Genomic DNA, 27,092 nt, shown 5'->3' with positions numbered 1-27,092 from the left:
AATACTGAGAACAAAATACTATTGATTTCAAGCTGTTATCTTACAGATGTTAATAGAAGCAAAGCAAACACATTTGGAATCCAGCTTCTTCCAAACTCCTCAGATGACTGCATTGTTAAGATCTGTCTCTTTCCACCTAGTGCAGGTTGAAAATACCTAAATTACAGGATAGAAAACAACATTCCCCTCTCAGTGCAAACCAATGGGTTGTTTCACCTTCCTCAGCAAACAGCTGCTTATCCAAAGGAACATTTAAAGCATTTCATTTTTTATAAATGGCACAACAATCCTCCTAGGAAGCAGTAGTTCCACTTATTGGAAGAAATAACAGTAATCTTAGGAAATTTAACAACATAAATATTACTCCGCCTTTGTTTGCACTCAGCAAACCTGACAGGATAGCCAGTAGTGTCTGCACATTTGTCAAACACATATAATCAGCTGAGAATTTCTTATTTTATTAGTTTATTTACTATACCTGGCCAGGTACCAAAATCAGGACTTCTAATGTGAATTTCAGTACAGGAAGAAAGAAATCAGTGAAGTTCCTTAAACTTTTTCTGTTGCCAGCACAACCCCTGTATCAAATTCCCCTTTCCAGCAAACAGAAAAACAAACTAATGAAAAGAAACTAAGAGCACTACCTTATACAAATGAGGTAATACTATGCAAGCCAGATGTTCTCTTGGATAGCTAAGCTTTGGCTGACAACCCAATATTCAAGATTCCGAAAGATTAGCTGAGGCCAAATGCAACACAGATGCTGCTAATACTGGATACTCTAAGGCTAAAGTCAATTTGGCTACAGAATTCAATCAGAATGAAAATCAAGTCTTTTGATTAAAGGAAAAAAAAAGAAAAACAAAGCCAAGAACTAGCTTACTTTAATCTACTACTAAAAAACTAAGTTGAAAATACATGTACTCTCAGCAGTGTAAAGGTTTAAAATGTAGGTGTTTGAGAGTGCTGCAGAAGAATAATTAAGGGAAGATAAACATAAATACACTATTTAGGTACTAAAACACAACTTCAAAAAACTACATGATGTATTTTAAAATAATTTTTATGAGATCATATCACAGAAAAGTAATCTTTTCATATCCTTACACTATACAAAGTAAAGATATTACATATGGATTGCAAAGCCTGCAGACCACTTGTGCAAAAAGCCTACATCCTAAGACCTTCCAACACACCTACTCCTTGTCACCTACAGCTACCAACATATTAAAGCTGGGGACATTACCATTTCCATTCCCAACGACTGAAAGCACAAAACTTCCTTTTCTCCATACAGGAATCAAAATCATGTCGTCCTCTTAATAATTCTCTGACCAGGTAAAGCCCAGGCTGTGTCACCTGGTCCCCTCCACCAAGTGACAGTCACAATCTACTGTATGTATTCATCCATCCAACAAGTTATTTGACTGCTTGCCTCCTGCTCTCAGAGCACAGACCTTCTGGGTTGCATCTACTGAGCAACAAAATTCACAGCTAACTGACAGCAGAGTCCACAGTTTAATCAACCCAGCAGTCATTAATAATCCTTTATTTATATATAAATACACGCTGGTGAAAATATCTGCTGTATCAAGCAAACAGAAATCACATTACAGAAGAAATTGCAAATTAATTCTGAATAAATTGTGATGTAATGACAAAACAAAATTGAACTAAGTATAATTAAATGAACTATCCATAGCCACTACTTCCTGTAATGCACAGATTAATGATTTACATTTAAATGCTTCTTTGATCTAATTAATTCTCTTTGTGGTAAGTTCTCCCTTAATTACAATAATTTCTGAAGACTGTTATAAATCATTGCAAAGGTCCAAATTGGGAAGTTACGTAACAAAATAATGATTCCATACTTGAAAAATAATGTTCTGCATAACGAGAGACATATTTATCCAATAACGATGAGATGCTGACGGGAAGCGCATATGGGGAACAATATTGTTGCTATGAGTAGTACAGAAATGTCAATATATGTTTCAAGAAAAGAATACAAGCCAGAACATCAACTTCTAAGCTTAAAATACAAACTGTTTTCATCAAACTGCTTGAAGTCTCGGCTCACTTCATTCCAGTTGGGTTCCTTATTAGGAAAATGACCATTTTTTGTTGATCCTCTTTAATTTGAGTGAATTTGTCCTCAGATGCAGGAGGCACCTAAGCCACAAAAGGCTGGCACCGGGTCCCCAGGAGAGGCAGGACCTCTGCTGCACTTTACCCTTTACCCATCACCGTCCTCTGGTGCTGGCAGCAACTGGAGGCCTTACAGAGGAGGCATCTCCCCAGCATTATGGTTTCTCTGGTGGACACCAACAAACCAAAGTGACTGCAGAGATGCAGCCTGAATGGAGTACAGGTGGGAAATGACCTCAAAAAGGGCTAACACATGAGAGTCAGCACATGGGACAAAATGCAAAAAGAAAGTAAAAAAAAAAAGTAATTACAAGAGACAGGAGGAAAATGAACGGAGGAAGGTGCTAAGCATCAGAATGAGCTACAATCGTGCCAGCACAGCATGCTTTGTGTTAAATGACTTAACAGAGCTGATAGTACGAGCCATGGGCCCAAGTAGAGGTGCAGGAGAGAGACTTCAGGGAGGTGTTAATAAGCAGTAATAAAAAATGGCTGGTTGGAGGTGTTGCAACACATAGCATAAGTTAAAGTATTTGTCTGGCCTGCCAGCAAGGTGCATGGTACAGATTTCTTTAAAGCCTCTTGATGAAAGAAGGAAAAACAGAGGCAACATCTGAAGAAGGAATCATGTAATTCATAGGAGACACCTTAAACCCAACAGATACACTCTTCAGAGAGGACAAAAAGGCAACGGCAGACTCAAATTACCCGTAAGGACCCAAATCTCCCCCGACGCAGGCACCATGCACCTCTCTGGTACCACCACGGAAAGCACAGGCAGCTGAGTGTTTCTGGAGAGATTATCTTCTGCCTAGCAAGGGCAGGGATGGGAAGCCTCAGGAGCTTTTAAACGACAGGGATGGGGGGAAATATATCAAAATGGGATTGCACACCAAAGCAGAACCAAGGACGCATGACTCAGGGATGAACATAAAAGACCATCATCAACATAAAAGGGGAAATGAAGACTAAGAGGCAAAGAGGCTTACAATCAGTAAGCGATGAGGGTAAACCATAAGAGAGTCTATAAATACGTTAGAAGGAAAACCAGGCCTTGTTACAGAACACAGGAAAGGCTGAATTATTCAGTGCCTCATTTCACAGCAGCTCGCTGGGACCAGATACTCTGGGCATCTTTCACCTAACGTTCAGGATGTGCAACACAGGCTGGATGGAGTACGGGAAGAACAAACACAGCAGTAAAGCTGGGCAGTTTCAAGTCAGCAGGAACCACTGGAAATGCCCCTGCTTGGGGAACTATCAGCAATCATCTCTCAATTGTAGATGCCCCATCCCTGGAAACATTCAAGGTGAGGTTGGATGAGGCTCTGAGCAACCTGATCTAGTCGGGGATGTTCCTGCTCCTTGCAGGGGAGTTGGACTAGACAACCTTTAAAGGTCCCTTCCAACCCAAACCATTCTACGATTCTATGATTAACCCCCACTTTGCAGATGCCAGAGAGGCCATGTAAGGTCTAAAATAAATGAAAAGACCCAACACAGCACCTGATCTTACAAAGGAAAGTGGGGACAGAAAAGCCAGAAATTACAGTGTACTTTTAAGAACAGAGAAGTAAGTGCAGCATACTGCTAAAGGATTTCTAATCCTGTAAAAATAATGAGATTAGGGAAAAAAAAAAAAAACAAAACCAGGCAAACTGTCAACATGAATGTATCGAAAAGTCATGTCAAACTAGTGTAATGTCTCTCTCACTCTCTCTGACAGGGCATCTGTCCCAGCTGATAAAGAGAAAGTGGTACAGACGACAGAGTCTATCTTTAGAAAGGCTTTTAAAACAGCCCTGCATGACTTTTTCATGAGTGAACCACAGAAATAGTTTAAATGATTAAACGAAAAAAAGAAAAGGAAAAAAAAAAGGTGTACAAGTGATTAAAAAAAAAAACCCAAACCCTAGCCTACGAACAGTTATCAGCAGCACTATGACAACCTGTGAGAACTTATTGATTTGGGGAATCACAGCCCTTTGAGCATCAGTGAAGGAAGGGAGAGTGCCTGATCCGTGCTCAGCATCACATTGGAGAAGTTGGAGCACGCTCCTGGCATCCTCACCAGACTTTAAGAAAAGAAAAGTAGGCTGACAAAACGCCATGTATATGCCAAATCTGCCTACATTCCCCTAAGGGTAACGGCAACAGGAGCAGGGACCTCCGAAGTGAAAAGCGATGGGGAAGGTACAGGTTAGGCAGCAGGAACGAAGCAGCACACGCGTCTGAAGTCACGCATTAAGCAAGATGAATTTCGGTCTGGGACACGATGTTGGAGCTGTTCTGCCTTCCGCAGCACCGCAGAGTAGTATACAGCATACTGTATTTCACTTTATTCCATTTTTTAAAAAAATACACATTAAAGAGTGTCAAGAAGAGAGTAGGAAGTTTGATAACAGGTTTAGAAAATGTGACCAGTGGAAAAAGATTTAAGGAACTGGATTTTTTTTATCCTGGGAAAGGGAAAAGAGAGAGGGGAGTTGGTAAGAGTCTTGCAATACATAGAAGCTTCTTGCAGACAGAAAGTCATCAAGCATTTGCTAACAGTGGAGCAAGAACTTGACTGGCATCAAGCGGGATTTAGTGTAGACAGTATATGAACTATAACGACAGTCAAAAACAGGCTATCTATAGCTGTGTGGAGTCATCACTGGAGACATGTACAGATAAACCGCAGCGGCAAAATTTTCTGTTTGCAACTTTACAAAGCATAAGCAATCAAAATTTTATTGATTTTGCTACCCCTTCCACTTGGGTTGGCAACTCTGAATTCACAAAATGCATATATTTGCTTCTGCCTCAGAGCATCTGGATGCACAATATAACATTTTTAAATTTTCTGTTTACCTTCCATTTCTATGATTCAGGGAAATTACTCTGGTCTGTTTTGCTCTCTTCATGGGTGGCTTCCCACAGCGATAAAACCCAGAATTGCTGCAATTTCTGTCACCCCTCCTGCATACAAGGTTTATGAAGATAATGACCGACCAGGTTTCCTGAAGATACCAGATCGTGTTTTGGAGGTCATATCACCTAGAGCACCCCAAGGCTACCCTCATTTCTGAACAAGACAAGAAAAATCAGGTCACCATAAGGTGTTTTGGCTGGGTTTTCCCACCCTGCTGATCCAAGCAGTTTTCCCATGGGCAGACACGGATTTATCAGAGGAAGAAGGGAACCGCATTTTCCCACCAAACTCTGTGTAGAGGTCTCTGGGCACAGGGTGCAGCTGCTGCTGCACCCTTCCCTGCACCCAGGGTGGGAGCCGGCTCTGACACCCTCAACTCCTGGTGCCAGGATTCATCCCCCAGCTCCAAAAGCAGGATCGTGGCCACTGTCCACTGCTCAATGCCATGGTTCCTGCAGGCAGCTCCCGTACAGGAGCAACCGGCACGCACAAGCTGGCAAACACACACATGCCTGGGAGCAACTATAGAAGAGCACAGCAATTAAACCCAAGCCCAACAGTTATTTGATACATTTAAAAAAAAAAATAAAATAAAATAAAAAAAAAAAAAACCAACAACACAAACCCCACCCCCAAAACCTAAGAAAAGGACTCCTGAAAAACACAAGAAAATGCTGCTTGTAAGAGACTTCAGCAAAATGGCCGCTCCAAAAAGCTTTAATCCACATAAGTACTGCAATCGCAGGAAGGTAAGGGGGTGCAGAAATCATAGAATCATAGAATGGTTTGGGTTGGAAGGGACCTTCAAAGGTCATCTAGTCCAACCCCCCTGCAAGAAGCAGGGACATCCCCAACTAGATCAGGTTGCTCAGAGCCTCATCCAACCTGGCCTTGAACGTTTCCAGGGATGGGGCACCAACCACCAGCTCTCTGGGCAACCTGTTCCAGTGTTCTACAACCCTCAGTGTAAAAAAATTTTTCCTAATATCCAATCTAAATCTACCCCCCTTCTATTTTAAAACCATTACCTCTCGTCCTATCACAACAGGTCCTACTGAATAACCTCTCCCCATCTTTCTTGTAGGCCCCCTTGAGGTACTGGAAGACCGCTATCAGGTCTCCCTGGGGCCTCCTCTTCTCCAGGCTGAACAGCCCCAACTCTCTCAGCCTGTCCTCATAGGAAAGGTGCTCCAGCCCTCTTAGTATCTTTGTGGCCCTCCTCTGGACTTGTTCCAGCTGGTCCATGTCCTTCTTATGTTGCGGGCTCCAGAACTGGACACAGTACTCCAGGTGGGGTCTCACCAGGGCAGAGTAGAGGGGCAGAATCACCTCCCTTGACCTGCCGGCCACGCTCCTCTTGGTGCAGCCCAGGATGCGGTTGGCCTTCTGGGACGCAAGGGCGCATTGCCTGCTCATGTTGAGCTTCTCGTCCACCAGCACTCCCAAGTCCTTCTCCTCAGGGCTGCTCTCAATCCATTCCCCGCCCAGCCTGTATTTGTGCCTGGGATTGCCATGACCCAGGTGCAGGACCTTGCACCTGGCCTGGTTGAACTTCATGAGGTTGGCACAGGCCCACCTCTCCAGCCTGTCAAGGTCCCTCTGGATGGCATCCCTCCCTTACAGCGTGTTGACGGCACCACACAGCTTGGTGTCATCAGCGAACTTGCTGAGGGTGCACTCTATTCCACTGTCCATGTCGCCAACAAAGATATTGAACAGGGCCGGGCCCAGCATGGACCCCTGAGGGACGCCACTCGTGACCGGTCTCCACTTGGACATTGAGCCGTTGACCACCACTCTCTGAGTGCGGCCATCCAGCCAATTCCTTATTCACTGAGTGGTCTGTCCATCAAACCCAAAATCATACACAAATAATTCAATAAATAAGTCTGCTGAGAAACAATAGGGAATTACGGGGGGAAGCAGATGTGAGGAGGCGGAGGAGAAGGAAATGGAGGAACCAGTAATGGAGACTGCAGGAGCATCCCACAGATGCTGGCCATGAGAGAATTGCATAGAAACTCCCCCAACTTCACGCTTTCCTCATTTCAGTTTAAAAAAAAAAGAAATCCAGGCAAAACAAAACACATCAAAACAGCTTGTAGTGCTGTGATTAAAACTGATTGATAAAACATTTCACCCAGCAACTAAAATGGCTTGTCCTGATTTTCTGCAGACAAGTGACTTTGATTACTTGGGTTACATCTACCTGAGGTTTCGACCTTTCTGAATTGCTCTGGAGCTATTCATATGGGGCTCCCTGCTCATCGTTCACTATTTAGAAGTTGTATTTAATGCTACAGAGACTGAGTGTGCTTCAGGCATCAGATTGTTAATTTTCTCATATTGAGCAGAAAACAGAATCAATTCAAAATTTAAAAAAAAAAAAAAAAAGAGTTACACCAGTTGCTGACACATGGCAGGTGCAGTACATAATCACACTACCCTCCGGCCAAAATACTGTAACACCTGTGAACAATATTCTCTGTTTCATACACTACCTAAGTAGACTGTGCTCCAGTGTTCCTAAGCCGGTGTCCCGCCTAACCTCAGAGAAACAAGGGAATCGGACAGGCAAGGTACAGATCACAGCATCAAGCCCATCTCCTCCAAGGGCTTCCTGCTCCCTCCCACCAGACATTTATATTTCCTGCTCAGATGATGTAAAAGCCTACAAAATAAAACAAAAAAAAATGAGGAATGATGAAATGATTTAAAATATAAACATGGCTTTTCTGATGTCCTGGACATTTTACTAACTAGAATTCAGCAAAGAAACCAGTTTTTTGTTTTATTTTACTGAGTGGTGGTTGAAAAAGTCACAAAGCTCACAGATGAATTAAACCCTCTCCAGCCTATTACTTGCAAAGCTGATGTAGTATTACAATTTTTTTTGCTTTTGCAGTGAATGTATACTCTTCCCTCAATTTTATCGTTTTGGTGGGTATTTCTTTTTACATTTTTTGCAGCCTTTTCTCCAATCCGGTATGGTTCAGAGATGGAAAAAAGGAAGCACTTGGGTCAGAGAAGATGGATGTTTTGCAGTCAGCCAACTAACACCTCTCAGAGCCAGCCACTGCCGTTTCCATCCTCTGCCGCTGCTCTGTCCCAGCAAGACACATGTCAGCCCTGCTCCCAGTCCCGGCATGGGTCCACACCTACTGCTGCCCTGAAGCATCCTCAGCTTTAGCAGGCCACACTGTTTTTTCATACACCTACCCAGAACTGAGCCTTTTAAAATTTCTTAAAATCAATCACTTCCTCTTGGAGGTGGCTGGCCAGCGGGGGTCGTGCAAGACAGGGTGCTTGAGCAAATGGCTTCCCCCACGGCATCCCAGGCCAGCGCCTGCTCTCCATCACTGGGGAGCTGCAGGCTGTCTTGAACACTGGATTACAAGAACTGGGAAAACTTCAAACTCAGGCAGACACAAAAGGAAGGAGGAAGTCACATGCAGCAGAAAAAACAGAGGAATCACTCTTGAATCTACACTGGGTCCTAGTTAAACAAAGGCAGCTCCATGCAAGGAGAGCCATCGTGCTGAGGCCTGGGGCTGAAAGTGCTCATACTTCATCTTCCTCTTCCCCCCTCCCCTAAATATCATACTAATTTTACATCCTATTTTTCAACTTTTGAAGGCATTAAACGGGTCTGATGCAGTAAGGCTACATTATGAGGCATCACAGTGCCTAGCCATAATAGCTTTTCTTTATCTGAAATGGATTATTCACTTCATATTTAGATTTTAATCTCCTGGGCATTCACGTCAGTTTTGAACGTAAAACACACCCTGAAATATCAAGTAATGGACTTTCCAGTGTGGAGCACCACATCAGGAAACCACCGGCTCCCCAAACAAATTAAAACCTTGTGAGTCTAAACAACCAAACGTGTGGCATCACACAGCCAGCTTCTTATATGTAAACTCTTCCAGGATCCCCTCGCTCCCCAGTGCTTTAATTACTTGCTACAGATGACAAAGATACCCTTCATTTGGCACCAGCAGCTAGCCTGCGACACCCCTGCCCCGGGTTACACTGTCACTCCAAAATCATCCTCCTGGCCCTACGCAGATGGCAATGCGCCGGATCATGAAAGCCGGAGAAACTGCCAGCTCCGAAAATGCCGTTCAACACGTGCCTTCCTAAAAACTCAAGTGCACATACTAGCAGTCAGCCCGGAGGCCTCAAAGCCACCAGCTGTTTAATAATGTGCTGGATGCAAACCAAGACCTAGAGGTCCTGTGGAAGGAGGGAATTCTAGGAACAAATCGGTCAGAGTGGAAACGCATGGACAACGAGAATATTTACGGCAGATCCAGGCATCTGCAGCATAGAGCCATCTCATTTAAAATCACTGAGTAAGCGGGATTCTCTCCCAGCTTCAGTTACACTTTGGTTATGTGTTTTCGGACCATTTTAGTTATGTGTTTTCAAAGCACGGGAAGCTCGTGCACATGTTGTCCCAATGCATATTAGTTAAGGCCTGAGGGTCTTTCACATGATGAGCTCTACGAGGAATTAAGAGCAAGCTTTCTGTATCTTCATGTAGCATCCCAATAAAGCCAAAACCTTTCACCATCTGTGCAGCTACACTAACCTACGAGGACTTGAAGATCAGCATCCAAGACAGCCTGACAAAGAAAACAGCTATCTTTAAAGAGGGTCTAACTCTTTTTACCTATTAAACCCTGAAATGCTACACATACAGCTATAGAGTAATTACACTATATACCCCTGACCCAGTGTTGTACTGGATTATGCTGTCTCTGAAGACAGATGTCACCGGATTTGGCAACTCCTCCTCGGCACGTATGACTACCTGGGACTTAAGACACGTAGAAGTGACAGCAGCTCAGAGAGGACAGAAGGGGTTGGGGCACTGGGGACAGCCACGTGGCTTGAAGTGCCCCCACAAGACAGCAGTCAGAAAAAAAAGAAATGGAGGAGGAAGGGAGGAGGGGAAGAGCAAGAAAGTAGAAAGTGGCAGTGATGCAGCTTAATCACAAAAGTGAGAGGAAGAGGGAACGGCCAAACTCTTGTGGCAGAAAGGGGATGAAAAGCTCTTTGCAGCCTTTAAATCACTGGGGATTCAAAAAAGAAACTAAGCAATGTATATCATTCTAAGTTCCTCAACAGGAATTCAGCATTTAGAAAAATTAAAAAAATCTATTCTGTACCAAGTTGATAATTTGAAAGCAGAAGTGAAGGTAATTAAGCTAGGTGCTGCTATTTCCCAACTCAGGAATTAATAACTTTACAACCTGAATAGTTTTTTTTCCCCATGTACTTTTCCTTATACATAGCTCTGCTAAATGTTTGATGGCATGTTTTTAAGGCTAGAAACCACTAATTTGGTAACTACTAAATAATCCAAATGATCTACCTTAATTTAAGGGAGAATCCTGCAATTCAGAAAGTTAAAGACTTCGATATGAGACCTTGTTCGGTATGTTGAGTCTCAAACTTGTCTCATATGCTAAATCAAGAAAGAGCCCAAATCAGTGAAACAGGTCCACAAACAGTGGCTTTTTCCATCCTTCCTTCTGACGTTGTGCAGGACCCAATGCAAGACTGGGCATGTGACAAAGGATCACTGTGCGTTGTATCTACTGATTATTTTATGCCAATCCATTTCCTTCAGTACCTGCGTCTAAAATTAAACTTATTTATATTCTACATTACATGGTAGTGGGGAGGAAAAAAAAGGTAACTGTCTCATTCCTTACAGGAAAGATTTGCCCACGAAGGCATTTATAATTTAAAAGCTTAACTAATCAAACAATTTTGATAACTTAGTGCACAATGCACTAAGCAGCTAATAAGTATGCAGAAAATACAGAGAATTACTCCCTGCTTCATCATAAATTGTGGTTCAACAATCAAAAATTTCTTCTGGTATCTATGCCTGATGGTAGATCAACGACAGAGTTGCATTTCACCTCTCCTTCCTCTCTTCTGTTCACTCTGCAGTCTGTTTTCTGTGGGGACAGAAATCTCCATGCCAATATTCACAAGGCCATTACATCTAAGCTAAAAAATGAATGAAGTAATCCACCCCCTCCCTGGATGTCACGAATGCCCTGGGGAAGCGGTACCCTGCAGCTGGGCTCCAACCCACTCTGCTCTCCGTTGCCTTCGCTGTCTGTGTGTGTTTCACCACAGCTGGGGCCAGGGAAACCTTACCCTTAAGAAATACTTTTTTTTTTTTTCAAAGATTTGCAAAGAAGCAGGAAACCAACTAAGCCTTCCCCCAGCTCCAGAACAGCACTATTTATCCCTACAGCAGCAGCCACCAGACCTTTTTTGGAGAGATACAGCCATGTAAGTACGCCAAAAGCATCACCAACAAAACAAGCACGTCAGATACGTGCCAGATCTTAATTAGGGGGCTCATCATTTCAAAGTGTCTTGCACCCTGATATCAGTGCTTCACAGTCCTCATCCCAGCCCCCTTTGTCTAAACTCTACCTGGTATATGTTTATGCCACCTGTTACTAAAATCCCGCAATGCTGACGTTTCCATGTTCCTCGCAGGCCATTTATTCTGTTGACTCCCTAGCCTTACTGCTTAAGAAAATTTTCCCAAATGCCTGACCTAATTCTTCCTACTTGAAATGTAGGCACACTCCTCCCTGCCCTGACAACAGTGGATGCGTAACATGGCTCTGCAGCTTGCAGACGGCTGCTGTTCGCCCCTCGGACCACTCTCTCCTCTGCCTCTTCTGGCAAGCCCTATTTTTAGCCCTTTCTCGGTCTCTTTTCTCTCTCCTCTTTCCCATCAGTCCACTTTGTTCCTGAGCAATGGCACCCAAACCCTATTTTCAGCTGAAGATCAACTTACCGGTGATGCACAGATCGCAAGGATGGCTTTATGTCTGAAAACAATACGCCTCTTTACGTAGTAAAGAGTATTTTTACTGTATTATGATGCTTTTCAACTCAGTTTTAACCCTTGATCTGTTCATAATCTCACACTGTTTTCCCCCAACTCCTGCCTAAAGATCTTCCGAGAGAAAGAAAACTATCTTAACTGCATTATATTAAATAAAAAGTAAGGGAAAAATCCCACCTACTAGGTAGATATTTGATTTTTTTATTTTATATTTAAAAAGTTCCTTCTCTGGCGCTGAGTATCATTCAAACAAGTAGCTACTAATGTACGAGATCTAGTTTCAGTGACAGAGTGTGTATGATTTATATTAGAACAACTGTGGCTCCCCATATCTGAACTACATTCAAGCCATGATATTCTCTTATTAACTAAAATATTAGGGAGTATCAACTGGAAACATTTCCAATTTCACTTACAGCTTCCACCCACTGCTGAAATACGCACTCCCGAAACAGTCACCTCAGTCCCTGGCAGGCATTAGGGGCATTAGCAATTTGGCTGGGCACACCCCTGAGCACGTTTTCTGTAGTGGTTTCACAGGAGTGGAGAACATCTTCCAAAAAAACGCAGGGTGTCCACATTCTTGTCCGCTCTCAAGAGCCTCAGGGCTATTAAGGTGACCCGAGTGGCAGTGCTGGCAGTGTCGTAAGTTATTAATAAATTGGGAGCAAGCTCATACCTGCTAGGAAAGGAAAGTCTAGTCTACCCCATTTTATGGTCTCTAGCCAAGTTAAGCACATTAAAATATGTATTACTTCTGTCTACCTGTCACTTCTTGTCATATGCTTAGGTGAACCCATGGCTGCAAGCCAAAACCCAAACCGTTTCACCACAAGCGGTGCTTTTGGGTAAAAGCTATTTGCAACAGAAGCGTCACATCCCCTTCGGTACGCTGGCAAATGTTTTCCTCAGCCTTTACTGAATGAGAAGTTAAACGGTGAGGAAAGACTGCAATTTCAGGTTAATCTGGGCATCTTAATACGCTCATGAAATGAACTATATATATATGCTCTGCCTTTCCAACGAAAAAATGGAAAAATCAAAAGACCGACTGATTAAGGCTGATTCCTTTAACCTGTATTTTAAGAACAGTTTTGATGTTGGTTTCTTAAGAGGGAGCAAAATCCCAATCCATGTTACACTACTAAGGAGAACATCTGCTCTTCCCATCCCCAGTACCAATAGCCAACAGCCCCCCACGCCGTGGGGACAGGACTCCAAAGAGCGGGCCGACGGGTCGATGTAGGATACCATTTCACTCAAACCAGTTGCTAGACAATGGCTGGCATTCAGGCGGCTGAAAACTTGCAGAGAAGCTAGCTCGGGCTGGCTTAAGTAGATGCAAGTGTGGACTTGGATATTTAGGAGTCCTTAAGAAGAAAAGCAGCTTGCAATATTTTAGGGTGGGGTTCTGAGATTTTTTTTGTGTGTGTGTGTCTAATCCACAAGTACTAAATAAGACCAGAAACATGGCAGGGTCCTTTGTGCCCAGAATTGCATCTAAGCCTCATAATTACATTAATGGGTTTTCCAAGCTGGGGGGGAAAAAGAATCAATGGTGGAAAAAAACTAAACTAAAACAAAAAAAACCCCAGCAGCCTGCAGACTGAGCAAGTTAAGGATTTCTTCTCTTGCTCAGACACACACATTCACACACAAGCATACAATAAAGGGCACGACTCCCAAGACACACGCACTCAAGGCTTTTCCCTGTTTCACCCCATTTGTAATCTTTTACGGTCTCATAAAAGCGTGCTACCTTCAAGAAGGTGAGGGTTCTTTTTGTTTCTTTTTCTTTCATCCACAGTTCAGCGCGTTGCCTGACCTATGCTGACATAACCTTAAGTAAAACAGGTTCAAGTATGCAGCTTCACCATTCCTAAACTGAGTCGTATTTTATCAGGGTTTTTTCTTCCCCCCCCCCCGCCTCACTCAGAGGAGAGGAAACGCCTGCTGTGAATTCTTGTCCAGCATTTTAAATACCACGTGAAGCGCTTTCTTTCCGTTGCCAGAGAGCTCCCCGAGAAGCGCCGGCCTTCCAAAGAAAGAGAGGTGTAAACACCTTCATCCCTCCCCAGCGAGCGGGAAGCAGTTGGGCTGGAGATGGAGCCAGGCACCCTCGGGGCACCATGGCACCCACCCAGCACTGGATGCTGGCCCAAGCCCTCACCGGCGAGGACAGAAAATGCCATTGGAAAGATAACCGGCCGCTTCCCCCCACGGCCAACCACCTCCAGTGGGAACAGACATCGGTAAGTACCCAAAAGCTACCAATTTTTGGTATGAAGATCACACAGTTATTTTTCAAGCAGCCAGCTGTACTACCCGATATACCACAACCATACATTCATTATGGCCAGTCATATTGAATGACGTGTGGAAAGGCTGAATTATTATCTTTCTGCAACAACCTCGATGTCATAACACCCAGAAGTCTCATATGGGACAGTTCTGTAGCTTATTAAACCAGACACATTTTTGTGCTCTGCAAGCTTTTAATTGTCAAGAAAGATCATGCACAGCTAGAAAATCTATGAAATGTATTATAAATAATGCCACATGTTCAAATTAGTTTGGTTTTATGGGGAAGACTATTCCCTTTGTTTATTCCTTTAATGCTGAGGCCTCAGCAGTCTGTAAGGTACAGCAGCTCTATTACTGCAGCTGAACAAAAGGCAATCTTAAAACTCACATCCAACAGGGATAAATCCAAACTTTCCCACACATGCTATTACCCTTTGACATAAGAACAGAAACTCCATCAAGTCACTATTGCACATCTGTTTTAAACACTCTTCAAAACAAAATGGTTGGATTTTTAGTTTGGGTTTTGTAGGTTTTGGGGATTTTGATTTGTTTTTTCTTTTTGCTTGCTTTTGGGTGTTTGGGCTTTCTTGTTTCGGTTTGATTTTTTTGGTTTTTTTTTTTTTTTTTTTCTTTTCCAAAAGATGTCTCATTTATCCTTCTTCGTCCTCTCCAAGGATGGCCTCTGGTTACTGCAGCATGTTTAGAAAGCGGATTCGTTAAGTCATGTATGCACCTGCAAGCTTAAGTCTGGCATGCATCCCTTCCGACTCCTCCTCATTCAAACAAAATTTATATAGTGAAAAACTGTGCTATCGAAGGAAAAAAAAAAAAAGCAAGCTATTTTCAGACCAGACCAAATGTACCTGAATGAAAAAACCTACACTCAGTCCTGAGAAAAATGACAGAAAGCGAAGACTGATTCAGCCTTCAGATGGTATTGGCTATAACTGTCCCAGCAATTCGCACCATTACTGATCTCAGCAGTAGCACTGGATCTGTACAACAGAATTTATAGACACCCTAAGCAGATGCAGAACTATTTCCCAGCTTCTACACTTTTAAAGGCCAAAGGATCTGGAGTTTTTCCTTCAAACTACTGGTGCTTATGGACCCCAGGTCTTCAGCCCCAAACATTTCACTGTACAGATCTCCCATCTTCCCTCAGGCCAGCGCCCCTCGCCTAACGTGGACTTGTATTTCTCTTGGGGTTTATATTTATCCCTGGCACAAGTGCCGTTTTCCAACAGCAGACACAAGCTCTCCCATGTGGAGGTCTCTGAAACAAAGGCAGGAATTTCCCCTGCCCCATCTACACACCCACCTCTCCGCATGTGCAAGCCCTTAAAATGATTTCATCATACAAACCAGGTTCACGTGCCAAGGAATAAGTGACCTGGAGTTTCTGAATATTCGAAGCCAGCATATGTTTGGCCCTACACTTTATTTAAACATATGTATTCTATACGTACTCTGCCCCCGTGAAGCCTACAGCAAACAGCTGTCATTAACATTCACCCCTTCTGCTAACACTTGCCTTAATCCCTAAGTGACTTTCCAGCCTATAATTAAACTTTCCAGCTGCCACACTGGGAGATGGCACCAATATCCATCCTTTCTTTCTAAGTAGTCCCTAAAAAGTTTTTTTTTTGCAATTTCCAAGACCGTGGGCTAGGACCAAAGCCTTACACTTACAGGCTTTAGGCTAGAAACCCTCCATTCACCTATGAATTGTCCCGTCTTTTACTAGTGAAATTAAATGGCTGAGTACTATTATCTCAATAATTAAACAAATGCATTTTTATAGTGCAAATAGGTAAAGTGCAAAGAGCTTGAAAACTGATGGATCGCTGCAAGTCCTTCCACATTTTGCATGGAAAATACATTGGAAAGAGCTGTAACCATCATCACTTACCAAGCTGTTCAATCCAAGCCCAAAGTTTAATCAGCAGCTCTGAGATGAAAGAATTAAGATCTGGAAAGACCTACTGAATAAATGTAATGAAAGACCAAACATCCTCCTTTAGATTGCAACAGTAAATTGGGGTTAGCAGTTCAATCTTGAGAATCGGTTTTTCACGTTCATGTAAATGATGACTTGAAGAGTAGAGATGGTTGGCAACATTTTTGTCTGATGCTTTTGTTACAGTGTTCAAGAGGACTTGATGTTTTATGAGAAAATTGCTGGCTTCACAGCTGAAAAAGGAAGGGAGAATGCAGCAAACACTGCATTCAAGAAAACCCCACCAGACAGTCACAAGCTGGTGTTACTGCTGTGAGCCCCAAATGTCCGCCACGTCTGCCAAGCCTCCGAGTCCACAAAGCTTGCCTGTGTGAAGGCTGGACAATCAAGCACGGCATCCTCAATCCCAGAACTCTGCAACTCCACGCACCGCGAACCAGGAGCTAACATCTCCAAACACTGTTATAGAGTAGGGCAACACTTGCTCCACTGTCAAAGTGCTACCGTCACCAACAGTGAGTGTGCTCCATTCACGACATGACTGGCGAGCGGCCACCAGCAACCCCGATAGCGCACCAGCCCACAGCAGCCGTGTCGCCTCTGGATGATGACGTGGAGATGTCTGGGGTCAGCCACCCCTGCATCTCCTCTTAACCTGCTTAGGAGTCGCAGCACGCTTTGGCTTTGTCTTTTGCCTGACATGGCAGAGATAAATGGAGTGTTTAGATCCAGCCTTTGACTTTCTGAAATCGCCAGCTGGTTTCACAGGGGATGAAGGCTGCAGCCCTGCATGAAGTGTGCTGTTTTTCAAATGTGCTGTTTAAATAGCCCTGATATTTAAACAAAGTGGGGACACCTTCAGCAAGGGAACGCTTTACTTTTCAATTTTCTCCCACTGGTTGAGGTTAACAATTTAACATTACGCTTTTAATGCTGCAAAATACTTCAATAACTGTGCAGGATTTATCGGCTACCATAAAGATTAACCATTTGGGTCTTGTCAAAGAAAGTCTAAAAGCATCGCTGCTCAGCAAAGAGATCATACCAGACAGGTGCAAAAATTCAAAGCCTGGACAGCTATGGCTTCTTCCTAGCGGCAAGGCAAGAAAGGTCAACATTTTAAGCGGAAATTAATACACTTCTGGTTCTATCTAAACCATAGGTGAAACTTTACTCCCTCCTTACGTCAAACATACCATGTTAAAGGTGAATTTTGAAGAGTGCACATGACACACTTAAGCTTCAAATATGTTCTCCTATACTTTGAGTGGTTAGAAGAACACAAAAACAGTGTTTCACTGAAAACTGTTTGTCAGTTTTAATCATAGGATAACTCTACAAGAGCCATGACTGATGCAATTTAGATTTTCACCTGACAAACTGAATTAGTAATCTTCGTGGCACCTACAACAAAGGACCAAGCGGAGCAGTCCATCAGTCACCATCCCCAAGAGCTCCTACAGAACAAATGCCCTTGAGATGGGGAAGCAGCGCCTGGCAGCTCCCCGGGCACTGCAGCCAGGAGGCCTGGGACCTCCGTCCTTGTCCCCACTGCTACCTTCTAGCTTTGGTTTTCTGAAGAAAGGGAGGACCTTGAAAACACACACACCGATAAGAAATGTTGTGGTTTGCAAGGAAGGCAACAGAGAAACAAAGTTGAGGGCTTTATCTGTGCCTGGAAAGGGCAGTTCCTGGCAGCTCCTCAAGGATCTTGAGGAGCTTTTCACTCATCCCTGAATGAAAGCCTTACCCATTACCAGTCACTGCTTCATTTCCCTATGTAAAGCAATAAATACTCCAAGCTCCTGCTCAGTTTTCAGTTGCCTTTTTCTTACAGAGTACACTCATAGTGATGGCTTGCCACCCCAGTTCTGGAAGGTAGCATACATTTTGCAGGGCTGCCATCTTAACTGCTGTTAAGTATTACTCTTATGTAGCGATTTTGTATCTCTCTGATATTACTTATCAATAATTTCCTTAGTATGTGTCTAACCAGAGTTCAGACAGAAATAAAGTTCTAAAAATTTCCAGAGTAACTTAAAATGGGGTTTCCCTAACCAGAAGGTTGAAGTAGAGTAAGTTTCACAAGGTCTTAAAATGAAGGCCAAATGCCACCAGAAAGTAGAATTCCTTGCTTGAGAATCTCAAGATGCTGGGCTTAAATGTGCCACTAATCACAGAGTCACTTCTGCTCAGCCCACTTCTCAAACTACTTTGTTTTTAAAGCAGGAAATAATCCCGTTCATCATGTAAATGCTTATTCAAGTTAATGCTTGTGCATTAACAAGATTATGAACTTCTGGACAGTTGCATTCAGGCTCAGCAGCCAACATTTAATTAAGAAATATTTAACCACTAGTATTTTTTAAACAACGGCATGTAAGCAGAAATAATTGCTTATCACATCTACTTTACAAAATCAAAACACAGCTAGTGGAAACCAGATGCAAAACACGCTCCTTCATCTGAACTAGTGTTGTTTAGAAAAGGAACAGACAATGCATTTCCTTGGCCGAGACCTTGATTTGTTTGCCAAGTCCCATCCTGCAGCGATTTTTCTTCTTACAACAACATCCCAGGCACAGAGGACACTATCAAGGAAGCAGACTCGCAGTTCTGCAGGTTACGAACAACAACAGCCCTGGCATGCCTTAAAAGAAGGTAGCAAAGTGTTTTTGGTAAACTATGTAATGTAGTACGTAGTAAACGTATCTATTTTACAATCATAGAATCATTTGGGTTGGAAGGGACCTTTAAAGATCATCTAGTCCAACTTCCCTGCAAAAAGCAGGGACATCTCCAACCAGATCATGTTGCTCAGGGCCCCATCCAACCTGGCTTTGAATGTTTCCAGGGATGTGGCATCCACCACCTCTCTGGGCAACCCGTGCCAATGTTCCATCACCCTCACTGTAAATAATTATTTCCTTATATTTTACATTTTATCCCTTTATAACTGCTTGGAAGCTAGAGAATGACAGATATCTTCTTATGGCAATGTGTATCTTCATAACACAATGGCTCGTTGCTCCATTGTCTATGGCACGCCAGCATATTTTTTACAAAGGAAAAAAAAAGCTCAGCAAGATTTCTTACAAATCTATGGAGATATTCAATACTTGTATCAATTTCCACAAACTGGTTCGGAGAAGAAAGCATAACTACACTGACTGCGTTCTTCAAAGCAACATCACAGGATCAGAAGGTCACGGGGTCACATCTTCTTTCATAGCAGCTACCTTGCTTTTAGACAGAAGGAACATTGGCGGTTTCAGAGTCAGAAAGCGGTGCTTTAGATGATGGAAAATGCAGGACACAGGCAAACAGCAAAATAAACTGCAATAACCAAACTGCTGCTGGGGTGAGGTGTGGTCATTCAGAACGACAAGAGATGGGGAAAACCCAATGATCATGTCTACATGGCAGACAGGTAAAAACAAAATTGGAGCTGAAGAGGAAGGGAGTCCAAAACCAGGCAGAGAGTTTATTTTAACACAAGCATTCCTGTTACAGAAGCTGCTGGTATCCTTCTGGCCAGTGTAACGCAGAAACTACAACTGCCTTGACTCCGTGGATAACTGCAAACCCACACCATCTGCCCTACGCTGGAAAGAGACATTTTATGTCCATTCCTACAGCACAGCAGTGGGAAGTTGGCAAAAATTTAAAAACAAGGGTCTTCTTTTTATTGTTCAGCTCTGCATCCTTAATTAAATCACTGTCCCCTCGGGCTGAGAAAAGAACTGGCTTTACTGGTCTGCATGACCATGTTAGTAGAGAAGCTGTGAAGTACAATATTCACCGTTTATAGATGAAGTGAGTGTAAGAAAAATAGTTTTGGGTCTGCATAATGAAGAACAAGTCAAGAAATCTGTGTCACACCACTAGCAAATGAAGATACAACACTGTGAAACTTTGAATGTGAAATTCTGGAAGGTTTGGTTTGGCTTTGCAAGAACCATGGTCGGTGGGCACAGATTAGACGTAGTGACCTTAACACCAACACTTTCAGGAGAAAGGTAGGCTTTTCCAGCAACTTCAGCAATAGCAGTATTTCGCTACCACAATAATTAATCGTGTGGCATATTTAGTTATGTGCAAATGCAAGTAGACACACAGTTTGTGCAGATGGAAAGCCTAGTTGAATATATTTAAATATACTGATGAAGGCGGTGGGCACTGTCTTTTCTCCCCAACTTGGGCAACCAGCGGAGGCAGAAGCATTGTCTGCTGGCTCTTCTTCGCCAACTCGTTACAGGCAGAAAGGGATTCCCAAGATTGCAATAAACTACGGCAAATCAACTACTGTCTAGTTCTTGAGTGTGCCGTTAAACAGGGTGGCATGAGAAGTGGCTGGGGGTGGCAGTTATCATTTTTAATTTTACTTTTTCCAAGATATCTGCTATGGCCCATTAATATATTTTTAAGATCTACATACAGGACCAGTGGCATCGAGGGCAGGACTGAACACAGAACGCAAACCAGTGTCAATACCAGGTCTAAACTGGGGTAGAGCCTGTCTGCAACCTCCGTTTGCTGCACTTAGCTCGCCAGCCCTGCAAGGAAGCGATCAAACCCCGACAGCGTGCTGGCACGGTATTAAAGGACCATCCTAATTGCCGTGCCTCAAATTCCAGCTCTAAGCCTGTTACGAGAAAGCCTGCAAAAACTCTTTAATAAATCATAGAAATCAGAGATGGAAATTAGGTCATCTCGCCCGCGCCTCCTATCCGCACCGTGAGTTTGCTACCCATACGGGGCTGCTGAGTGCTCCGTCTCGTCAACTCCTAAATGATTCAAGCACTGAGGGTTCTCCCAATTCCCCGGGCAGGCTGTCACACAGCTCACTGAACTTCACCATCCAAATGCCTCTCGCCTACCAGCCTCATCCTCTCCACCCCAGTTTCGCCTCTGTCCCATTTTGTTCTTGTTCCTATTTACATCTTCCCCCCCCAGATCCCCCAAAATCTGCTCTTGATGCTACTTCAACCACCATCCGGCAAAAAGTGTTGCTCAGGAAATGTTCCTCTCCCTCTCCTGTAATCTCACTGTAGTGCACTGCTATTTTTAGGAGAAAAAGGAGGTGGTAAGGGAATGAAAGGCTGCCAGCTCCAGCTGTACGAGAATAATGCTCCAGTACGTGGAAACTACATTACAGTGTAAGCACATATAACTAACCAAAACTTTCAGTCTTCTGGAATGATCCAAAAAAGAGAGACAGAAGAAACGGGAAAGACAAATTCAAGGTAAAAAACCTGCCACCCCACGTCACCTTTCAAGCCTGCAGCCGGGCCTCTCCCTCTCAGGATTTCACATCAGCGTTTGCCTCGCAAGACACATGGCTAGGCCAGCCATGTACGGTCGTTATAAAACAATCTATTAGGAACCCCGCTTACACAAGAGTCAACTGGGAGTGAGATCCATATTTAACTCCTGCTTCGAGACAAGGTGACGCGCTGATCTCCAAAAAGGCAGCTGCCCATCACCTTCCCTGGACAAGGCCGCTGACAGATGCCCCATGCAAAGGACTCTGCGCAACCTGGACTACCAACACCATCCCGCTAACCCAGAAAGACCCTGCTTTCCTGAGAGCACACTTCTATACCTCACCCGCCATCTCCACCTGCAAACAATTCCCACAGGCATGCGGCAATGCTTCTCCCCGTACAGACGTATGTGTCCATATACGGACCCCAGCCCAGCTGTGGGGCACCCACAGCAATCCCATCGTGCTGGGGAGCAGAGGGGCTGAGCGCTGCCTGCCCCAACCCTGCCTCTGCAAGGGCGGTAATTTAACTGAAAGAAAACAGTGACAAATTCAGCGGGCCTGGTGAAGTAATCGTCTCCAGGGTCCTTAGAGAGATTACAGCTTCCTGACCTAAGCGATGATTTGGTAGGGTCAGATTCTGGTATCTCCATCTAAACTGAATTGAGCCTTGCTTCACAGACGGGCTTACCGATTCCCGTGGGAAGGCTGGCAGATAAAGATACTTCCCAACGCGAGTCAGGGTGCAAGAACAGGTCTCTCAGTTAGCATAAACATATGTTTCCTAGGTCTGGAAGAGCTTTTTTCCCCCCTCTTCTTCACAGCCTGTTTGCATTTGCTGGTTTATTAAACAAGATTTTATTTGCAGCCAATATGTCCTAGGAAGCCAGGAGTTGTTACACATAATTGCCCTCAGATTCAGCAGGAGTAAACATGGTAACCTCCACCACCAAGGACGACTCCTGCTCCATCGCCACCAGCACTGCCACGCTCCTCTCCTGCCGTCTCACCTCCTGCCCCCACGGAAAGGCTGCCGGTGCACCCCAGCGTGTGGCTGCTGCCGGGGATTTACTCGCCTCCTCTGGGGAGGTGGGGAATGCTGAGGCTGAGCCACTGCAAGGGGTGAAGCTGTGAGGATGAGGATGGAGGAGGGATAATCCCAAATGGGGAGGAGGGGAAGCGGGGCAGGTGCTTGGACATCTTCCTGGGGGATGAGAAGGATGGATGGTGCCAGAGGCTCCTGCCACAGCAGAGACCCAGCCAAGAAGCCCAAACGAAGAAGCGCCCAGCCAGCAACTGCAACCAGGGGAAGGGGACATGTGGTGGGAGCGATAGGCAAAGAGCAAAAACCACAGGCACAAGCGTGTGGCTTGCTCTGGTCCCAGACGGGTCGGAGATGGGTGTTTTCCCTTTCTCTCTCCCATGAGCATCCAATCGTCCATCAAACAGGGCTCCAACCAAGAGCCTGCCAGGGTCAGCTGTTCCAATCTCAGATATATTCACCTGCTTGCTACCATCTAGGGTCAAATCCAGCCTCTGTTTTAGGAGAGAGGCTGCAGTAAAAGCCAAGCAAGAGACGTGTGCTATACCTTGGTACTTCAGATTTTAACATAGCCCAAAGCCAGAAACACCGACCATTCCCCATTCCACATGGGAGCTTTCTTCTCCCACGCGGGAGCTTTCTTCTCCCACATCCAACTCATTAGAGCAGTGCTATGACTTTTCCCTTCTGTCATATTTGCCAGTAAACATATGTTTCATACATGTGAGCATGTATCTAATACTGCATCCTGCTTTTTCCTCTTTACACTCCCCCTCCCTCCACAAAATATTTCTTCATATTCGCATATGCTTTCCATTTATTCTAGCCCTTTACCCCCCACATGCGCTCCGAGTCCCCGGTTTCCACATTCTTCTTTAACCCTCTAACCCATAAATGCTTTTCTCAGTGGGATCAAACATCTGGTGGGTGATCCTCATGCAGATTTCAATACTTCTTTTGTTTCTCAGCTTGCCAACAGGTCAGTTTGGATAGGTAGCAAAGCCACTGAAAGGGATTCTCTGTCTGCGGCACACAAAGTATTGCCAAGATCTATAACAGAAAGGGTAAAAATTGAAGGGGTCTATGTAAAAAGGAGTTCCCCTCCTTTTTTTTCACTTCTATGTACTTTTAAAACTTTTATTTATGTATTGCTCTTTCCTATACTGTATCCCATAGGATGCAAAAAGATTCTGAGGAATTTAGAAGATTATTATAATTTCTTTTTGGCTTTTATTCACTTCATTCAAGAACAACCTCCTCTGCTGATACTGTCAAAGACCAAGTAAAAAGTAAAGATTTCCTTTTCCTCCAGAGACAAAAAGCTGACAATTACTCAAACTGCATTATACCAATTACTGAGGAAAGGCGCAGGAGATATCAAGTTTGCTGTCTATACAGCACATTGTCTCAGATTAACTCAGTTGTCCCAAATACTGACCCATTTCTGCTTTTCCACAGATATTTAGTCCTCGGCGATCCTCCTGAGTTTCCTCTGCACTGATGCTCATGTTGAGAATGATTGAGAATGGCAGGGGCAGGAGCAAAGGGCCCGTAGGATTTCTCTTACCGAAGCCATGATAAGTGCTTATGCTCCTCTTCCTCACTACCTGTGCTGTTCATTTTAAGGAACTGAGATCTTTCCAAAGAAAACAAGCATTTCTCTTTGGGTGTTTCCAGACAGCTAATGCGTTATGTGTCTGTATATGCATTTAGACTTGGACTCTTCCCCAACCATTAGAAATGGCCAATACTGGAGATTAAAATTAAGAGAAACATGCAATAAAACCTAGCTAATTCATCGCCTTTTCAGTAGTTCATCTCTTTTAAAGGCTTCCTTTACGGTACTAATTCAAACGGCTTAGTGATGCTTCTTTAAGTCTAGTTCTGGGTAACACCCTGTTACACGCTCTGTAACTTCTGTACCAAGTAAAAACAATTCATCATGATCCTTCGGAATAAACACGTTTTCAGCTTAATTTTCAGCTTAGTTGACAGCAATCATGTTTTTCAGTTACACACACGCATTTATTTTCACTTGATTAGAGATAAATTATGTCTGAACAAAACACTTGGGAAATTCAAACTCCGCAGTCGTATTTCCACTTAAAAATGTGATGAGTAAGATGCTAAAACATGATATCCCAGGGCCACACTACACACAGTGAAAAAGCCCAATCCTGCAGACTCACGGAGCAGCCCTCCCTGCACAGATCCACCCTTTGTCTTCCAAGCCTAACACGCACTGAATATGCACTGAATGTACAGATTCTCAGCCCAGGATGTATTTCAACGTGATAAAGTCACACAGTTATTAATCCTTCCATGTTGAAAACGCTGTAGCTCGAGAGATAAAGCTGATGCTTCATCTCATGAGAAACAAGTATTCTTTTATAACCCCTTATAAATAGCTTGATGTTTTCTCTGACACAACAAGCAGTCATTTACTGGTACATGAGATTTCCATGAAACAAGTCTGAATGTCACCCGCCGTGAATAACACATTTAACACATTTCAAGAACTTTCTGTTAACTCAAGATCATGCCTGAAATACAAAGACGTGACATTTTACGTATTTTTAAAAATAACCACGCATAACCCCCAAGGAATTCACAACCATTGCACCAGACAACAAATCTAACAAAAATACAGGTGTGAGCAGGCTACTGTGGGTCAAGCCTACCACTAGTGTCCATGTTATCTATAAACCCCTCCCCAGCCTTCAAATAAAAAAAAAACCTATGAGCAGTCATTGTTTTTCAGCAAAGAGTAAAATATTGAGCAGCTTTCCACTACAGGGAAAAAAAAAAAAAAAAGAAAAAAAAAAGACCTCACCCTCTTTAATTCAGAAACTATTAAAGTTGCCACTTCACCTTCACTTGCTCCTTCTTGGAAGAGAGGGTAAAACCCCAAACTAAAAGGAGACCTCTCCGGCGCTGCTGCAGCTCCCCAGCAGACAGACACAGCCCAGCCCTGCTAGGAGCCACCAAGGCGGAGGCGTCGGAGGAGGGGGCAGGGAGGGTGCCACACCCTGATGCTGCTGCTCCCCCACTCCTCCTCCTCCTCTTCCTTCAAGACGAAACCTGCTGCCCAGCGCAGAAGCAGGCTCCCATCCCACAAGCTCCTCCTGACAGGCATCTGACTAGCTCATTGCTCTTACGGGGCAGCCTTTGGGGAGAAAAGGCCATCAGTCAAGGGAGGGATGCGACGGCGCACAGTCAGTTCAGGGAGAGGTCCCAGGCTATACCATCCTCCTTAAATAAAGCCCATGTATTTTTAATGCATCCCCGACGTGTTCCACGGTCCCTGCGGCAGCCAGCGGGTTCTGCAGCACTGCCGGGAGGGATCAACTTCCAGCAGCGCTTCCTCCAGCGCGGTGCTCTCAGGCTCTCTTCTCCCCTTTATTGCCATGCACGTCCCGTCCTCACCTTGGAGCTGAAACTTCCCAGCCCAAGGAGACCAGCACAGCACCCCTCGCCTGGAGGTTATTACACACTTAATAACGCTGTACGGGTGCGGCAAGACCCGTGCACTTAACCACAGCCGTGATGCGGCAGGATGATCTTGACCTTTTAATACTCTACAAAAGGACTGATCTCCGTAGATTTAGAGGAAAAGCATACACTCTACCGCATCTGACTAAGATTTACTGGCCCAAAACTTACATATTTTGCTTATTTTCTCATTTTCTACAAGATTTAGTTGTACTTGTTTTCCTTACAAAAATCTTTCAGCTTTCTACAGATGCAGGCAAACGCTGACGATATTAAAAATGAAAAAAAAATCTGTAATTCAGACCGCCACGCTGTGAAAGGACAGATGTGTGCGAGGGGGACACACCTCACCCGGGGCTTTTCTTTGGCAAGCAGGCCTCCGGCTGGCAATCATTTTGACAGAAAAAAAAGACTTGAAACCTCGTCGGGACTTCGCCTTACAAGTGAAACGCACGTCAAGGTGAGGAAATACTTCCCAGCCCTGCCTCAAACACGAGCACGCGCTGGCAAAAACCGTTCGGGGTGATCGTCACCTTTACCGAATGCCTTCTGCCTCAAGCACAGCCCCAACAGAAATAAATTAAAAAAAAAAAAAAATTAAAATCAAGAATCTGCCAGGCCAGGATACTTTGTCACTCACAATGAATACAGGGGCGCAAGTTTTCAAGCTTCTCGCCGCATATGACAGAGGTTTAACTCTGACTGAAAAGTAAGAAAACCTAAAAAGACAAAATACTGTTACCTACCCCCCCACCCCCCTCTCTGGTCACCCCAGTGCAAGGGGCGGCAGCGGGGACGCGGGAGGACCGGACCCGCACGGCCACACCCTCGGGATCTCCAGTCCCCACAGACCTGGCCCAGCACCGCAACTTCTACGCCGACACGCGTGGGGTGGGGGATAGTGGAGGGGCTGCGTGAGGTGCGCGTGCAGCTCCCGGGAGCACCTGGGTGCCGGCGCAAGGTCAGGCGGGCCCCATGCGTGATTCCTTCCCCACGGGCGGCCCTGACACCCGTGGGGGGGGGGGGGGGGGCGGTGCTGCCGCGGTCCGGGGCCGCGATGCGCTCCGT

General features: G+C 44.4%; 1 protein-coding gene across 21 annotated transcripts in view; it reads right to left on the bottom strand.

The window, feature by feature from the left end:
- Positions 1 to 27,092, bottom strand: part of EPB41L3 (erythrocyte membrane protein band 4.1 like 3) — a 146,133-nt gene that overhangs the window by 71,536 nt on the left and 47,505 nt on the right. The window lies entirely within an intron of this gene.

Source organism: Chlamydotis macqueenii, chromosome 2, assembly GCF_036417535.1.
Source record: "Chlamydotis macqueenii isolate bChlMac1 chromosome 2, bChlMac1.mat, whole genome shotgun sequence".
NCBI lineage: Eukaryota > Metazoa > Chordata > Aves > Otidiformes > Otididae > Chlamydotis > Chlamydotis macqueenii.
Note: the sequence above shows the minus strand (reverse complement) of the source record. Positions and strands in the feature narration are given on the sequence as shown.